Source organism: Lactuca saligna, chromosome 6 (assembly GCF_052625555.1).
Source record: "Lactuca saligna cultivar CGN05327 chromosome 6, ASM5262555v1, whole genome shotgun sequence".
Classification (NCBI taxonomy): Eukaryota; Viridiplantae; Streptophyta; class Magnoliopsida; order Asterales; family Asteraceae; genus Lactuca; species Lactuca saligna.
The window spans coordinates 74,251,633-74,270,378 of NC_136422.1; the positions used below are offsets into that span (position 1 = coordinate 74,251,633).

At 39.4% G+C, this 18,746-nt stretch overlaps 1 pseudogene; it reads left to right on the forward strand.

Moving 5' to 3' along the window:
• The first annotated feature begins 15,259 nt into the window (after positions 1-15,259).
• Positions 15,260-15,879, forward strand: LOC145002724 (putative EG45-like domain containing protein 1 pseudogene; annotated as a pseudogene).
• Positions 15,880-18,746: the final 2,867 nt, after the last annotated feature.

Sequence of the window (18,746 nt, forward strand, 5' to 3'; positions counted from 1 at the left end):
ACTATAGCCTTAATTAAATTTATCAAGTACTATTACCGTTTCTACATATAAATTTCTTCTATATAAATAGAAAAAATGGATAAATTATACTAAAATATTATCATATAAAAATAGTAATAGTATAAGAAATGATGTCTGTTGATCATTGCCCCGGTTGTGGCGGAACCCTAGATCTTTCCAAAGAAGCTTTTGAATCCATCGCCAATCCTGTCGCTGGAGTTATCAAAATTGAGTATTGGTAGTTGATTTCCTAACGGACGTCGACATAATTGATGCTTCGATTATTTCGTCTTTTATTGTTTTTCGATCAATAATAAGCTATGACATTTTGAAATCAAAGAGAGTTACTATCATTTTGTGAGTAATCAATTTTGGATATAGACTTAATGTTTCCATTCAATTGCATTACTTTTATAATTGTTCTGATTTTTTTTCTTCTTACATATTTTTCTTTATTTTGAACGAGAACCGCACCGACTACGTCACTATTCTAGATGGGATTGGAACACTAAGACACATAGGTTCATAAAGGGAACAATATCGTTTCCAAATACTCTTGAGATTTTAAATTAAGTTGTAACATTTTTCCAAGGAATCTCTTAGCCAACACAAACTTCATTTTTTCAACAATTTTTTTGAATTCATTTCATCTAAATATCATTTGTTACTTTAACAATATTATTAAATATTAAACTAAATGTTTCATTTTTATATTAACACGAAACTTTTTCTTGTACAAATTGTTATTGGAAATTTGAATTATTGCATCCTTAATTTATTGTTTGTACAATATATGCAACCTACTAAAAGAAAAATAGGCTTCAAAGATGAAATTTGGTACATATGGTGGTCGTCGCTAAGTTCATGCTGGAACCTCGTCGAAACAACTATGAAATGTCGATTCAAATGGTTCAAGACTATCAATACGATATCTATGATTATGAATCAACATTAGATTTTGCAAGAAAACCATCCATCTCAATCGATCACAACATCTTGGCCTCTATGCATCGGTCCCTAGTTAAAAAATAATATAATCCAATACCATAATCTCTTTTCATAAATTAATATTTTAAATTAAGATACAATGAAGATACTGACACCATTTAAATTCCAATATTACTAGCCCATAAAGAATGGCAAGGTAGTAATTTGAAGTGTGAATAACCAATTCTATACCACTTCTATTTTAATTTCTCCATGAATCTGCGTCCTCTAACTCCATATTTAATAATTTTCATGTGATAATTCAACAATGTATTTTTTTTCTTTTGTATCAAGGGATCCAATGTAACACCCATATCCCCATGTATAATTCCTTAAGTATAAAATCATCATTTTTTCATTTTGGGTGTCCTATGTTGAGTGTAGGATAGTCCCCTACGTTAGGCGAAGGTGATTGACAAAATGCGAGGGGTTTAATGCCCTACGCTAAGCATATATCTATTTATAATGAGCATATGTGCGTAACATTAAAATCCTAATTGTGGAGTTGTTAACCTTATTTAAAGGCTCCTAATTCTTAAGGTCCTCTCCATGGTTAGTCTCCACCTTCATATTTAAAAGATACCAAAACCCTATCCACCTTGCTTAAATTTAGAAGACTTAGATTGTTTTTATGTGTACCCTTGAAGGAAGAGTCCATTATAGAAGCATTTGGGACCTTTGTGCTTTCTAGATCCCGATTTTACACCTCATCATCCATCTCTAGGAGGTACAAAGCTGCCACTTGATGTCCCTTTATGCTAGATCTAGTTAGCTCATGCGTTTATATGCCTTTTGTCCCTTAACCTTTGTCTTAATAGGTATGAGCTACTCCAAACCTTTTAAGTATCGTTTCTAGATGTTTTTGAGCTTGTAGAGTTATCAGAATGACAACTTGGTCTCTCTCATCCATGAATGAGCTCTTGAGCATTAGAGTGTTTTATGGACTTAGGGTTTGGCCTTGCGCTCTTTTGGGCCATGCAAAGGAGTAAACTCAAAGACTTCACCCCTTATGATGTTTATTAGACTCAGATCTAAAAATTGGATTATTGTTTCTTATGTGTAAAGATCTTAATAGGAATTTGGTGAATCAGAAAAAAGTTATGATGATCCTGATCTTCTTAACGCTTAGCGTAGCCTAGATTTCCCCCGTTTTCCCATATAAAGCTCTACAATGAGCGTAGTGCATGGTGTTACGTTAGGCATAGAACCAGAAGATTGACTTTTTAAAAACTGTAGTTTTGGTCAAGAGGAGTGGGTCGTAGTCTTGGAAAGGCAAAATGGTCTTTTTACCCTGTGGATAGTTAGTTATCAACCAAGACCCTTGAATATGGATTATTACCTCAATTTATGATTAGGGTTTCATTATGTATATGATTAGTATTTGGAGTTCTAGTAACAATAGCTCGATTGTAAGCTTTTTATGTTTGCAGATTGAGGTGAGTCTTCACACGATATTATGAAGTATGCTAATAGTCTTTATGATACTTTCATGAAAGATCATAGGACTAGCCCAAGGAATTTGTATGAAATACCATGCGGATAGACCATGATATTTTCATGAAAGATCATGGTGATAACCCATGAAACTTGAACATAATACCTGGGGGGTAGCCCATGGAATTCTAAAAAGACCACAACCGTAGCTCATGACACTTGAATGTAAGATCATGGACGTAGTCCATGGAAACCCAATGAAAGGCCATAGGAGTAGCCCATGACATATGGATATATGTTAGAGGTATTTTGGGGTATTCACTAATCTTCGCACTTACGACTTTGTGGTTTAGACATTTTTGAGGACTACTATTTCCAAAGGGAAGGGCCTAATTTGAGTGCACAACGTTCCATTATGATTTTTTCGCATTGATGTTTGATATTTTACATTTGTTTATGACTAAGTTTTAATCAAATGTTATGAGAACCTGATGATTTGAAAAATGAAATATTTTATCTGTATTTTGGGATGTTACATCTAACAAAGGTGAGGTCACCACTATTTCAAAATGAAATATTCTACCGCACCATGTCTCTAAACAAAACTTAGTGTCACCACCTTTGCCAACTTCTTTAGATATCGTGGGAAGGAATCAATATCCTTCTTGAAATTCAATCTAACCTGCTCTAATCTCATGCAAATATGTTTTAGTCTAGTTTTTCTTAAGTCCTGTTGACAAATGAAACAATCTAAGAATACAAGTGATTACCAAACTATTCTTGGTACTATGATCTCCAATGAAGACGCCATCATCCACACAAAAAATATGGGGTATGTTAGAGTATTCTTCATCATTTAGAGACCAAACCTACGAACAAGTATTTATTAGGGGTACCATTAGTAATAATGGAAATTAAGGCAAATTTCAAGGATGCTTTATTCTAGTCACGCCGAGTATCACGAAGACCCATAGGCGTAATAATTTGGCAGAAAAATTTACAGTTGATGTAGTCATAAGTCAAAATATATCTACTTTAAGGGCAATCACCTATCTTTTCCTACACTCACACAAATCTAGGATTCCGCTAACAATAAGCAGGCCGTCATTTGCATTCATTTAATTAACACACTTTTTTAATTAGCTTCGTGCAACTATGGTCTCCAAGCTACACTAGACCTACTATATAATGAAGAGTTCACTGTTTTCTTGCAGAATTTTACATCTTACTTTTGTATAAACACTTATTAGAGAAAGCGGTCGTAACTAGGGTTCTTCCTTTGGTCTAAATACTTCTTAAAAAAGTTGGTGGCGACTATATTTTTTCGATTTGGTATTTTTCAGATAGTCTTAATTTGATCAATCTGTTTCGTTTGAGTTCATGAAATATATCTTATAGACGTTTTGTGTTTGGGCATACATATATACCCTTTTTAGCATCGTGTCGATGACATATATTAAGTTTGGGGAAATCTCAATATTTTAGTTGCAATTATTAAGATTGAAATCATCAAGTTCTATGTACCCTCATAAAACTGAAACATTTGTTAAAGACCTTCGAATTTTGAAATGCTATGTTTTCATTCCTATTACATCAAAATATATCTAAATTATGAAATATCTATAAAATACCAACATAACAATTTTTTTTCAAATGTTATTAATAAAAGAAAGAAGAGCTAATACTTTGTGTCTTACAAGTGAAGAGGGATAAAGACTCTTTTAAGAAAGGTGTCACATTCAAATAATACGTAAAATGTAATCATTTTATTAAAATGTGAAGATAGCATTTTGAAAAGGAGCCAACAACTATATTTAAATATAGAGTCCATATTGTAATAGGCCATACCAAATGGTTTCTAGCCCAACGATATGAGGTGGTGTCTTCCCTCTTTGAGGTCGAGGGTTCAAGTCTCTTCATGGATATAGGTGAAATTATAAGTTCGTTTATGAGTATGATATATATTTATATTTTCCATTTGAAAAAAAAAAGTGATAGACCGTTACAATGATAATCTTATTTATTCTTATTGAATGTGTAACACACCGAGATTCAGGTATTCTTCTTTCATCCTTGTTCTTTGTATTTGACTAGGTTTATCCCTTGAGTGAATTTTTGTTTAGCAAGTGAGTACGCTGGGTGTACCATAGGGGTACGCTGCGCGTACTCAAGCACTTAAAAAGAACGCGTTATCGCCATGGTTCGCTGGGCGTACCAAGAGTTACATTGGGCGTACTCGACCCAGGTGCAAAACCCTAATTCTGTGTTGTGCACTATTTAAAGGATGCTAAGGCTCATTTCTCAGCCTCCATATCAGTAAGTAAAACCCTAAGAGAGAGCCTTACATCGTCCTTAGTGAGTGTGTGTGTTCTTGGAGCTAATAGTGCCTTGGTGTGCTAGTGAAGAAGGACGAAAGGAGCTTGTGGAGACTAAAAGCTTGAAGTGCAGGTTTGGATCTGAGATCTACAGAGAAAGGAGTTGCATTTAGAGGTATAAAGTTCAAAACTTTCCTATTCATTTTGGTTTGTTGTTACATGTGCAATTTCTAGGGTTAAAAACCCTAAAGGTGGAGACTTTATGAGTGTAAGGTGCTCCATGGTTCGATATCTATCCCTTTTCAGTAGTATTTGAGGTCTCGATCCATAAAATTCCCATCTTGGTCGTCGATAAGAGGTCATGCTTGAGTTCTATGCTTTCTAGGGTTAGAGAATGAAATGTTTTGGGTGCTAGTGACTTATTCAGCCATGCAAAGGCTTAAAGTCATCGACTTTATGGTTTAAGAGGCTTAGAAATGGTCAGGTCTAAAAGTTGGATGTGGGTCTTAACTATTTAAGACCCCAATAGCTGAAGGACTGAAGCTGGGAGTACGTCGAGCGTAATCCCAGTACGCGCCGCGTATGGGTAGCATTCCCCGATCTTGAGAGGCAGCCAGGTACGACCAGCGTACACATCTAGTACGCGTAGCGTAACCCGGAAACTTGACTTTTGAGTTAACTTTTAGGGTATGGTCTATTGTGGGGCATTTGAGATATGTGAGGGGTAAAATGGTCTTTTACCATTCTAAGAGTGTCATAAGAGGACATAGTCTAGCCTTTGAGAGTTATAGTAATTAGCGTATTCATTTTGATTAGGCGGAGGTTAGACCAGAGTTACCGAGTCAGAGATTACCGAGATACCCGAGGTGAGTCTTCTCACTAAACTTTACCAAGTATGGTAACAGAGTTATGTGATAGAGTTATATGCGAGTGTAATTGCATGTTATTTATGTGCTATGATTTATTCTAATATGCATAATTCAGAGTTAGGACCTTCGGGTCCACAGAGTTAGGACTTTTCGGTCCACAGAGTTAGGGCCAGAGGGCCCATAGAGAGTTGGGGCTGGAGGGCCCCACTGAGACACCTAGACCTAAGGGTCAATAGAGTTACAGCCTCAAGTGGCTATTATGTGTTAGAGTGGTATTTTGGGGATCTCACTACGCATTTATGCTTACAGTGTTATGTGCTATGTGTTTCAGGTACCAGCGATGATCGCGGGAAGGCGCCGGCATGATTCGTACACACGCACACCAGAGTTTATATATATATATATATATATATATATATATATATATATATATATATATATATATTGGATCTTGGGTTTTGTACTGATACAATGCTTTAATTATGATTTCAAATGATATGTTATGGGTTACAAAAGTGAAAAATTGTTCAAATTTTTATGGTGTTACAAGTTGGTATCAGAGCCTTTTTGAGGGATTCGGATACATCTTCGGGCATATCTGAACTCAAACTGGGGATTTGAGGAAATTTTTAACAATAAAAATAATATTTTTTTAAAGGAGCAAAAAGAGTCTTGAGACAAACAGAGCAGAGTCGTGTGTACGATCAGCCAGCGCCCGAACGGTGATTTCCCAAAATACACTCATAATAAGTGATTATCAGATATGTTATGTATACTGTATGATGAGTTATGATATGCATGCTAGAATAGACTAGGTATTCTTATTAGGACTATGGTAGCCTGATATATGATGCCTTAGTCTACGTGTTTTTGCTGCTAGAGATGCTTAGGAGTGATTTAGATAGCAACGAGGTGCTTATGAGAGTTTTGCTAGTGAGTATCACATGATAGAAAGAGTAGAGTACTTGGGATTTGGGCCTCAAGGAGGAGGACTTGGAATGAATACCGATGCGGTATGAATGGTAGTATTGGGCCCGTACTATTGAAGATACCAGGTTGGTACGTAGTCCAAGTAAGAATCCTTTGGGCACCAAGGAACGAGTAGGGTGGAGTTATCGTGTGTGATTATACTCGAAGAGGGTCTCTAATATTCTTATGTTGTATTTCAGAAGGTGACCATGGTTGGGATGCACTACACACTAAGGATCAGCAGTTCGGGTGATAAGGAGATCAGTAGGATCATCTAGGAGGAGGTGGCTGTGGCCATCAGGGCAGAGATACCAAAGATGTTTGGGTCTATCAAGACCACTCTGATGGAGACATTTGATGAGAGATACGCTGCTCTTTCTGAGGCTGTTGTTGTTGCGGCCACTGCAGCTATAGCTGCGACTAGGCCGCAGGGTGGTGATGCGTTGTTGTTCCGAGAGTTCAGCAACACAAAACCACCGCAGTTTGACGGCACCCAGGACCCAATTGCGGCGATGAGATGGATTTCAGACATAGAGGGCTGTTTCTTTAATTGCTCATCTCCAGAGCATTTGAGAGTCCGGTTCGCGTTGAACCAGTTTCGCTTGGGAGTGAAGGACTGGTGGAAGCTTGTGAGTTCGCATTTTACGTCTGCTGAGCTTGCTGCGGTGACCTGGGAGAGGTTCACCGCTATGTTCTGAGATGAGTATGTTCCCCAGGTGGAGAGGGAGCATTTGGCCCAGGAGTTTCTGACCCTCAAGCAGGGTATTGAGTCTGTTATGGTGATTACGAGGATGTTCCATGAGCGGGCGATGTTCTGCCCAGAGCACGTGTCCTCCGAGCAGGCACGTATGAGCCGATATTTGAGAATTCTGAGGAGGGATATACGTGAGTTCGTGGCGAACTCGACGTACCGGACATTTGCCGAGCTTCAGGCAAATTCCCAGAAGAGGGAGATAGAGCTAGAGACCCAAGCCAAGGAGGAGGCTGAGTCTCAGGGAAGGGATCGGCGGCCGGCTCTGTCTCAGCCGGCAGCCAAGCGGGTCAAACCCGCTATCTCGAGATCTGGGAACCAGAAGGGCCGCACTACAACAAGTGCGACAAGAGCCACGATGGGATATGCAGAGCAGGGTCTTGCTACACGTGTGGCAAGGAGGGGCACATGGCTAAGGATTGCCCTAAGGGTTTTTCAGCCTGTTTTCATTGCAACAAGACTGGACACCGAAAGGCAGAGTGTCCACAGTTGTGAGGGTCAACACAGGGAGCAATTTCGGGATCAGCCCCTGCTGCGATGAGAGCTGTGAATGTTCAGCCTGCGAAGGTTGAGGCACCGAAGGCACGCGGGAGAGCCTTCCAGTTGACTGCCGAAGAGGTCCGCACAACGCCCGATGTCGTGGCCGGTATGTACTCTTTCATGTATTCTTTTGTATTATATGATATTGTGCTTATATTATGTTATGCGTAGGTACTTTCCATGTGAATTCTGTATCTGATCTAGTGTTATTTGACTCGGGTGCGAGTCGATCTCTTATATCGTTGGCCTTTAGCCGACACATCAATATTAGTCGAGAGGCGATGAGTCGACCTCTGAGAGTTTCCATAGCGGATGAGAGAGTGGTGTATGCCACCGAGGTGATTCGTGGTTGTGTAATCGAGATTTTTGGGGTTGAATTTCCGATAGATTTGGTCCCTATCGCGATGGGGGATGTATGTGTCATCGTGGGCATGGACTGGTTTAGCAGATTTGGAGTGATCATCGACTGCGAGCGACAGCTGGTGACCATGCGAGACCCTAGTGGGGGAGTTCTTACGGTGTACGGCGAAGGAACACGTTCCGGTTCAGCGTTTTGCTCAGCTGCCAGGGCGAGGCAGAGTCTTCAGCAAGGATGTAAAGGATTCATAGCATATGTTATGGATGCAAGAGTTAAGATGGAGAGACTGGGGTCTGTGGGAGAGGTTCCGATAGTGCGTGAGTTCCCGGATGTATTTCCGGAGGAGTTGTTGGGCGTACCTCCTGTGAGGCTGGTGGAGTTCAGTATCGATTTGGTTCCGGGGGCTGCGCCTATCGCCAAGGCGCCATATCGCCTTGCGCCTCCAGAGATGCAGGAGTTATCCTCACAGCTTCAGGAGCTGCTGGGAAAGGGGTTTATTTGGTCGAGTAGTTCAACGTGGGGAGCTCCTATCCTTTTTGTCAAGAAAAAGGATGGTTCACACCGGATGTGCATTGATTACCGGGAGTTGAACAAATTGACGGTCAACAACTGTTGTCCGTTGCCGAGGATTAACGATTTGTTCGATCAGTTGCATGGAGCATCTTGATTTTCCAAGATCAAATTGAGGTCTGGATATCATCAGGTGAGGGTGCGACATGAGGATATCCAGAAGACTGCATTAAGGACTCGTTACGGACATTATGAGTTCGTGGTGATGCCTTTTGGGCTCACCAACGCACCAACGGTGTTCATGGATCTCATGAACAGGGTGTGTAGACCGATGTTGGATCGCTCAGTGATCGTATTCATCGACGACATTTTGGTGTATTCGAGAACTAGAGAGTAGCATAAGGAGCATCTGAGGGAGATCCTAGGGGTTTTGAGATCGAAAAGGCTTTATGCCAAGTTTTCCAAGTGTGATTTCTGGTTATGAGAGGTCCAGTTCCTGGGACATCTCATTAACCAAAAAGGGATATTGGTCGACCCGGCCAAAATTGAGTCAGTGATGAGTTGGGAGGTGTCGAGGTCACCCACGGAGATCAGGAGTTTTCTAGGTCTGGCAGGCTATTATCGGAGATTCATCATGGATTTCTACAAGATCGTTTTGCCACTCACTAAGTTGACCCGGAAGGGTGTAGTTTTTGCTTAGGATCCAGAGCTGCAGGCCTCCTTCGATACACTTCGCCAGAGATAATGTAAAACCCCGGTGTTAACCCTTCCGGAGGGAATGGAGGATTTTGTGGTATATTGTGACGTGTCGATATCAGGGTTGGGAGCAGTACTTATGCAGAGGGGTCATGTGATAGCGTATGCATCGAGGCAGCTAAAGCCTCATGAGGCGAGATATCCTACCCATGATTTAGAGTTGGGAGAAGTAGTCTTCGCCCTCAAGATCTAGCGTCACTATTTATATGGGGTCCGGTGTACCATATACACGGATCACAAGAGCCTAAAGTACTTGATGGATCAACCCAACCTGAATATGCGACAAAGGAGATGGCTGGATGTGGTAAAGGATTATGATTGCGAGATCCTGTACCACCTGGGAAAAGCCAACGTGGGGGCCGATGCCTTGAGTCGTAGGGAGGAGAGTGTCCCGATGCGTGACATTTGTATGAGGTTGACGGTGATGACTCCGGTGTTGGATACCATTCGAGGAGCTCAGACCGAGGCCCTTAGACCAGAAAACCAGAAGAGAGAGCGGGTTATCGGGCAAGAACCGGGTTATCAGACCGGCTTATGACGTTTAAGGGTCAGATTTGTGTGCTGCATGTGGGCGGAACTCGTACCATTTTGATGGAAGAGGCTCATCGATCGAAGTTCTCGATCCATCCCGAGGCCACTAAGATGTATTTGAACCTGAAATGGGAGAATTGGTGGCCCTGTATGAAAAGGGATGTTGCATGGTTCGTGGAGAGGTGCCTAACATGTCGCAGGGTTAAGGCCGAGCGTCAGAGACCGCACGGCAAGTTGTAGCCGTTGGAGATTCCCGAGTGGAAGTGGGAACAGATTGCCATGGACTTTATCACCAAATTGCCAAGGACTGCGAGGGGCGTCGATGCAATTTAGGTGATTGTAGACCGGTTGACGAAGAGCGCTCATTTTCTCACTATTAGCAAGACCTCATCCGCAGAGAGGTTGGCAGAGATGTATGTGAGGGAAGTGGTAACACGGCATGGAGTACCGATCTCGATTGTCTGAGACCGAGATGTGCGTTTCACCTCTAGATTCTGGAAGAAATTCCATGAGGAATTGGGTACTAAACTGCATTTCAGTACCGCGTACCACCCCCAGACTGACGGACAGAGTGAGCAGACGATTCAGATGCTCAAGCTTCGGGCATATGTGTTGGACTTCGGAGGGAGTTGGGACACGTACTTACCCTTGGCAGATTTTTCCTACAACAACATCCATCATTCGAGCATTGGTATGCCACCCTTTGAGCTGTTGTATGGGAGGAGGTGTCGGACCCCCATTTGTTGGGGAGAAGTGGGGCAGCGTGTGATGGGTAGTACGTAGATAGTGCTTCAGACATCAGAGCAGATCCAGCAGGTCAGGCAGAGGTTGTTGACCGCTCAGAGTCGCCAGAAGAGTTATGCTGATAGCCGACGATCCGAGCTCGAATTGCAGGTCGGTGATTTGGTGCTTTTGAAGGTATCTCCTTGGAAAGGAGTGATCCGATTCAGAAAGAGGGGCAAGTTGGGACCCCAGTATATTGGGCCATTTAGAGTGATCGCGAGGGTGGGAAGGGTAGCGTATCACTTGGAGCTACCTACAGAGTTGGGTCAGATTCATGACACCTTCCACATGTCGCAGTTGCGAAAGTGTATAGCAGATGAGTCGACAGTGGTGCCATTGGAGGATGTTCAGGTGGGTGCGAACCTGAATTATGCTGAGAGACTGGTGGCGATCAAGGATAGGAAGATCAAAGTTTTGAGGAACAAGGAAGTGCCTTTGGTTCAGTGGCAGCATCGGAAGGGGTCTGAGATGACCTGGGAGTCAGAGTTGGAGATACGGGGGCAACATCCAGAATTGTTCGAGGAATCAGACTTCGGGGGTGAAGTCTGGTTCGAGTGGGGGAGAATTGTAACACCCCGAGATTCAGGTATTCTTCTTTCATTCGTGCTCTTTGGGTTTGACCATGTTTAGCCCTTGAGTGATCTTTTGTTTAGCAAGTGAGTACGTTGGGCGTACCATAGGGGTACGCTGCGCGTACTCAAGCGCTTAAAAAGAATGCGTTATCGCAAGGTACACTGGGCATACCAGGAGTTACGCCGGGCGTACCCGACCCAGGTACAAAACCCTAATTTTGTGTTGTGCACTATTTAAAGGATGCCAAGGCTCATTTCTCAGCCTCCATATCAGTGAGTAAAACCCTAAGAGAGAGCCTTCCATCGTCCTTAGTGAGGGTGTGTGTTCTTCGTGCTAATGGTGCCTTGGTGTGTTAGTGAAGAAGGAAGAATGGAGCTTGTGGAGACTAAAAGCTTGAAGTGTAAGTTTGATCTGAGATCTACGGAGAAAGGAGTTGCATTTAGAGGTATAAAGTTCAAAACTTTCCTCTTTATTTTGGTTTGTTGTTGCATGTGCCATTTCTAGGGTTAAAAACCCTAAAGGTGGAGACTTTATGAGTGTAAGGTGCTCCATGGTCCGAGATCTGTCCCTTTTCAATAGTATTTGAGGTCTAGATTCATAAAGTTCCCATCTTGGTCGTTGATAGGAGGTCATGCTTGAGTTCTATGCTTTCTAGGGTTAGAGAATGAAATGTTTTGGGTGATAGTGACTTATTCAACCATGCAAAGTCTTAAAGTCATCGACTTTATGATTTAAGAGGCTTAGAAATGGTCAGATCTAAAAGTTGGACGTGGGTCTTAACTGTTTAAGACCCCAAAAGCTGAAGGACTGAAGCTGGGATTACTCCGGGCGTAATCCTAGTACACGCCGCGTACTGGGTAGCGTACCCCGATCCTGAGAGGCAGCCAGGTACTCCCAGTGTACACATCTGGTACGCGCAGCGTAACCCGGAAAGTTGACTTTTGAGTTGACTTTTAGGGTATGGTCTATTGTGGGGCCTTTGAGATATGAGAGGGGTAAAATGGTCTTTTACCCTTCGAAGAGTGTCATAAGAGGACATAGTCTAGCCTTTGAGAGTTATAATAATTAGGGTATCCATTTTGATTAGGCGGAGGTTAGACCAGAGTTACCGAGTCAGAGATTACCGAGATACCCGAGGTGAGTCTTCTCATTATACTTTACCTAGTGTGGTAACAGGGTTATGTGACAGAGTTATATGCCAGTGTAATTCCATGTTATCTATGTACTAAGATTTATTGTGATATGAATAATTCAGAGTTACAAAGTTAGAACCTTCGGGTCCATAGAGTTAGGACTTTCGGGTCCACAGAGTTAGGGTCGGAGGGCCCATAGAGAGTTGGGCTGGAGGGCCCCACTTAGACACCTAGACCTGAGGGTCAACAGAGTTACAGCCTTGAGTGGCTATTATGTGTTAGAGTGGTATTTTGGGGAACTCACTAAGCATTTATGCTTACAGTGTTATGTGTTATGTGTTTCAGGTACCATCGATGATCGCCGGAAGGCGCCGACAAGATTCGTACACACGCAAACCGGAGTTTATATATATATATATATATATATATATATATATATATATATATATATTGATCTTGGGTTTTGTACTGATATAATGTTCTAATTATGATTTCAAATGATATTTTATGGGTTACAAAAGTGAAAAATTCTTCAAATTTTTACGGTATTACAGAATGCACGATATTGTAACTATAACAATAATTAAATTTATTAACTCCTAATACATTTTCTACATATAAATTTCTTCTATAAAAGTACCAAAATGGATAAATAAATGCACTATTATCACACACAAATTCATTGCTCACTTAAGTGTCAAAAATTTCTTGTTTAATCATTATTTTCAAAAATTAACTCGGACCGTCACTTAAATCTTAAAAATTTTACCGCTTGGTCCGTAACAACGTAAAATGACTATATTGCCCTTTTGTTTTTTTACATATTTTTCATTTATTTTTCAAATTTGCGATTCTTTTTAATTATTAAAAATATTTTAATTAAATTTGTGGTTCCTATTTGATTCCTCACTCTTCGTTTGACTCTAATTATAATATTTGTGACCATTTTCACAGACTCCTTTTCACCATCACCATCTTCCCCAAAGGGTTTGTTAATCCCATTTCACCATGGAGTTTGTATAACATGGAAAGGGATGCCAACATCATCCAATTGTAGATCATCACAATATGATTTATCAATAGTGAATTCATCGTTTAAATTTGATTCTATCACTGGATATTGACAAGGACTGGTTCCAAAATGATTTAGAAGGTGAAGTGCTGAAATCCAGGATGGTGACCTTGATCCCATGATCAAGAAAGGTGTCTAAGCCACCTTTATCGCATTTTTTTAAACAAAAATTACAAACCCTTAATATTCCTTGAACCTTCCCTGATGGTATTTGAATTAGTAGACCAGTAGACTATGGAGTACCAAATTTTTAATGCACTTGGATTCATCTAGATGGCTACTAAGATGCAAAATAACAATATAGAGGGAATATATGGATTTTGTACAACTAGGAACACCTAGCCCACACAAAAGTTAAAGCTATCATGTGTGTGATTCTAGTCGTCACCTTTATCTCGATGATCCATACTCACCCCTCATATATATATATATATATATATATATATATATATATATATATATATATATATATATATATGCCTACATCAGGTGTTGTTATCATCTATGAACGTTTAATGATGGAAACTGGCTCCTTCACTATCTACACTATCAGTAAAGTGAGATTAACCATAAATCCCACCTAAACCACCACCGTAGATCTGCATTCTGATAATCACCTAAACCCACTGGAGAGTTACACACAAATAAAAGAAGAGAGAAATGAGAAGAGGTCTTTGTCTCATTTCAAATTGTTGGAATAAGGTTCAATTGTGGTGGGGTGAAAGAAGAAAATAGTACCAGTTCATTGTGGGATTTACTGTGTAGAGGAGAGATACTAGGGAAAATGGTGGAGGCAGAGGAGATGTAGGGTTTTATTTTTCTAGATCGAGAGAGAGAGAGAGAGAGACAAAGAGATCCTATTTTGTTTTTAATTAACAAAGATAATTAATAAAAACCACATGCCATCTATTTCACATCTTTGCCTTTTCCTGCATTAAAATGATTGAGATTTTTTTTCTACGTGACAGAAGAGCTCAACACATAGGTGTCATTTGTTTTTTTGAAGCGAAAATGTCTGAAGTTTGCAGACCACCTCTGCAACCCTCAGTAGCAGAAGAGGGGGACCAAACCGCTGCATCAAGTAATAAAAAGTTTGTTTGTTTTCTAACCTCTACAGACTACTGTAATAAGTTAAAGTAAGGTGTGAAGAGGTTTGAAGCAGAGGGTCAAATGTTGCGCCAAGCAACACACGCACAACAGTTTATAATTTGGAAATTTTCTAAAAAACTAATAGTTGCGAAGGGCCAAGTGTTGCACATGTGCTGCACGGCGCAACAATAAGTGGTTAAATGCTGTTGTTTTTTTTTAACAAACAACCCCTGAGTGTCTTGGAAATGAAGAGAGAGAGAGAGAGAGAGAGAGAGAGAGAGAGACTATTTCACGAAAGGTCTAACATTCAAATAATACAGAAAATGCAATATTTTTTAATAAAATGTGAAGATAATGGATTGAAAACGCACCGACTACTATATATAAGTATAGTGTCCATATTGTAACAGATCATTACAATATATAATCCTATTTATTCGTACTGAATGCGTAGTATTGTAACTGTAGGCTTAATTTAATTTATCAAGTACTACTACCGTTTCTACATATAAATTTCTTCTATATAAACAGACAAAATGGATAAATTATACTGCAATATTATCATACAAAAATAGTAGTAGTTTAAGAAATGAAGTCTGTTTTCTTCATTATTGTCCTCGTTTCTATCTTTGTTTCTATGGCTAGTGCAATTCCAGGCACTGCCACGTTTTACCAGCAATATACACGTAAGTGTGTACTCTCTATTGCACTACTGATGGATTAAGATAATACATTATGAATACATGATATGTCTATATATATATATATATATATATATATATATATATATATATATATATATATATATATATAATTTAATATATACAAACATATATGTTTACGTATTATGGAGTGAATCGATAAGAAGTATATAATGGAAATATGCATTTCAGTTCCTAACATACTTAATTTGTATAAATAACTTTTGAAATAGCATCTGCATGTTATGGGAGCACCCCTGAGGGAGTGATGATTGCTGCAGCAAGTGACCCTTTGTGGGACGGTGGAGCTATTTGCGGAAAGATGTTCACAGTTAAATGCACTGGTGCCACAAACCCAGTCCCTCACCGATGCTATGAAGGTAAAACAGTCACCGTTAAAATTGTTGATCATTGCCCCGGTTGTGGCGGAACCCTAGATCTTTCCAAAGAAGCTTTTGAGTCCATCGCCAACCCTGTCGCTGGAGTTATCAAAATTGAGTATTGGTAGTTGATTTCCTAACGGACGTCGATAGAATTGATGCTTCAATTATTTCGTCTTTTATTGTTTTTGGATCAATAATAAGCTATGATATTTTGAAATCAAAGAGAGTTACTATCATTTTGTGAGTAAACAATTTTGGATATTGACTTAATGTTTCCTTTCAATTGCATTACTTTTGTAAGTGTTCTGATTTTATTTCTTCTTACACATTTTTCTTTATTTTGAACGAGAACCGCACCGACTACGTCACTCTTCTAGATGGGATTGGAACACTAAGACACATAGGTTGATAAAGGGAACAATGTCTTTCCAAATACTCTTGAGATTTTAAATTAAGTTGTAACATTTTTTCCATGTAATCTCTTAGCCAACACAAACTTCATTTTTTCAATAATTTTTTTGAATTCATTTCATCTAAATATCATTTGTTACTTTAACAATATTATTAAATATTAAACTAAATGTTTCATTTTTATATTAACACGAAAGAAAAATAGGCTTCAAAGATAGAATTTGGTACAAATAGTGGTCGCCGCTAAGTTCATGCTGGAACATCGTCGAAACAACTACGAAATGTGGATTCAATTGGTTTAAGAGTATCAATACGATATCTATGATGATAAATCAACATTATAATCTGCAAGATAACCATAACTCTCAAATCGATCACAACATCTTGGCCTCTATGCATCGGTCCCTAGTTAAAAAATAATATAATCCAATACCATAATCTCTTTTCATAAATTAACATTTTAAATTAAGATACAATGAAGATACTGACACTATCCAAATTCCAATATTACTAGCCCATGAAGAATGGAAAGGTAGTAATTTGAAGTGTGAATAACCAATTCTATACCACTTCCATTTTAATTTCTCCATGAATCTGCATCGTCTAACTCCATATTTAATAATTTTCATGTGATAATTCAATAATGTATTTTTTTCTTTTGTATCAAGGGATCCAATGTAACACTCATATCCCCATGTATAATTCCTTAAGTATAAAATTGTCATTTTTTCATTTTGGGTGACCTATGTTAAGTGTAGGATAGTCCCCTACGTTGGGCATAGGGGATTGACCAAATGTGGGGGGTTAATGCCCTACGCTAAGCGTATAGCTATTTACAATGAGCATAGGTGCATAACATTAAAATCCTAATTGTGGAGTTGTGAACCTTATTTAAAGGCTCCAACTTCTTAAGGTCCTCTCCATGGTTAGTCTCCACCCTCATATTCAAACATACCAAAACCGTATCCACCTTGCTGAAATTTAGAAGCCTTAGAGTGTTTTTATGTGTGTCCTTGAAGGAAGAGTCCATTAGAGAAGCATTTGGGACCTCCATCCTTTGTAGATCCCGATTTTACACCTCATCATCCATCTCTAGGAGGTAGAAAGCTGCCAGTTGATGTCCCTTTATGCTAGATCTAGTTTGCTCATGCGTTTATATGCCTTTTGTCCCATAACCTTGGTCTTGATGGGTATGAGATACTCCAAACCTTTTAAGTATCATTTCTAGATGTTTTTGAGCTTGTAGAGTCATCAGAATGACAACTTGGTCACTCTCATTCATCCATGAATGAGCTCTTGAGAATTAGAGTGTTTTGTGGACTTAGGGTTTGGCCTTGCGCTCTTTTGGGCCTTGCAAAGGAGTAAATTCAAAGACTTCACCCCTTAGGATGTTTATTAGACTCAAATCTAAACATTGGATGGTTGTTTATTGTGTGTAAAGATCTTAATAGGAATTTGGTGAATCAGAAAAAAGTTATGCTGATCCTAATCTTCTTAACGCTTAGCGTAGCCTAGATGTCCCCCATTTCCCATATAAAGCTCTACACTGAGCGTAGTGCATGGTGTTACGTTAGGCATAGAACCAGAAGATTGACTTTTTAAAACCTGTAGTTTTGGTCAAGAGGAGTGGGTACTAGTCTTGGAAAGTAAAAATGGTCTTTTTACCCTATGGATAGTTAGTTATCAACCAAGACACTTGAATATGGATTATTACTCAATTTATGAATAGGGTTTCATTATGTATATTATTAGTATGAGGTGTTCTAGTAATAATATCTTGAGTGTAGCTTTTTTATGTTTGCAGATTGAGGTGAGTCTTCACACGATACTATGTAGGATGCTAATAGTCATTGTTATACTTTCATGCAAGATCATAGGAGTAGCCCAAGGAATTTTTATGAAATACCATGGGGTTAAACCATGATATTTTCAGGGAAGAGCATGGGGATAACCCATTACACTTAAACATAATACCATGTGGGTAGCCCATGGAATTCTAGAAAGACCACAACCGTAGCTCGTGACACTTGAATGTAAGATCATGGAGGTAGTCCATGGAAATCCAAGGAAAGGCCATGGGAGTAGCCCATGACATATGGATATATGTTAGACATTTTTGAGGGCTACTATTTCCAAAGGGAAAGGCCCAACTTGACTGCACAATATTCCATTATGATTTTTTCGCATTGATGTTTGATATTTTACATTTTTTTATGACTAAGTTTTAACAAAATTTTATGAGAACTTGATGATTTGACAAATGAAATATTTTATCTGTAATTTGGGATGTTACATCTAACAAAGGTGAGGTCACCACTGTTTCAAGGGGTTTCTACCCCACCATGTCTTTAAACAAAAATTAGTGTCACCACCTTTGCCAATTTCTTTAGATATCGTGGGAAGGAATCAATATCATTCTTGAAATTCAATCTAACCTGCTCTAATCTCATGCAAATATGTTTTAGTCTGGTTTTTCTTAAGTCCTGTTGACAAATGAAACAATCTAAGAATACAAGTGATTACCAAACTATTCTTGGTACTATGATCTCCAATGAAGACGCCATCATCCATGCAAAAAATA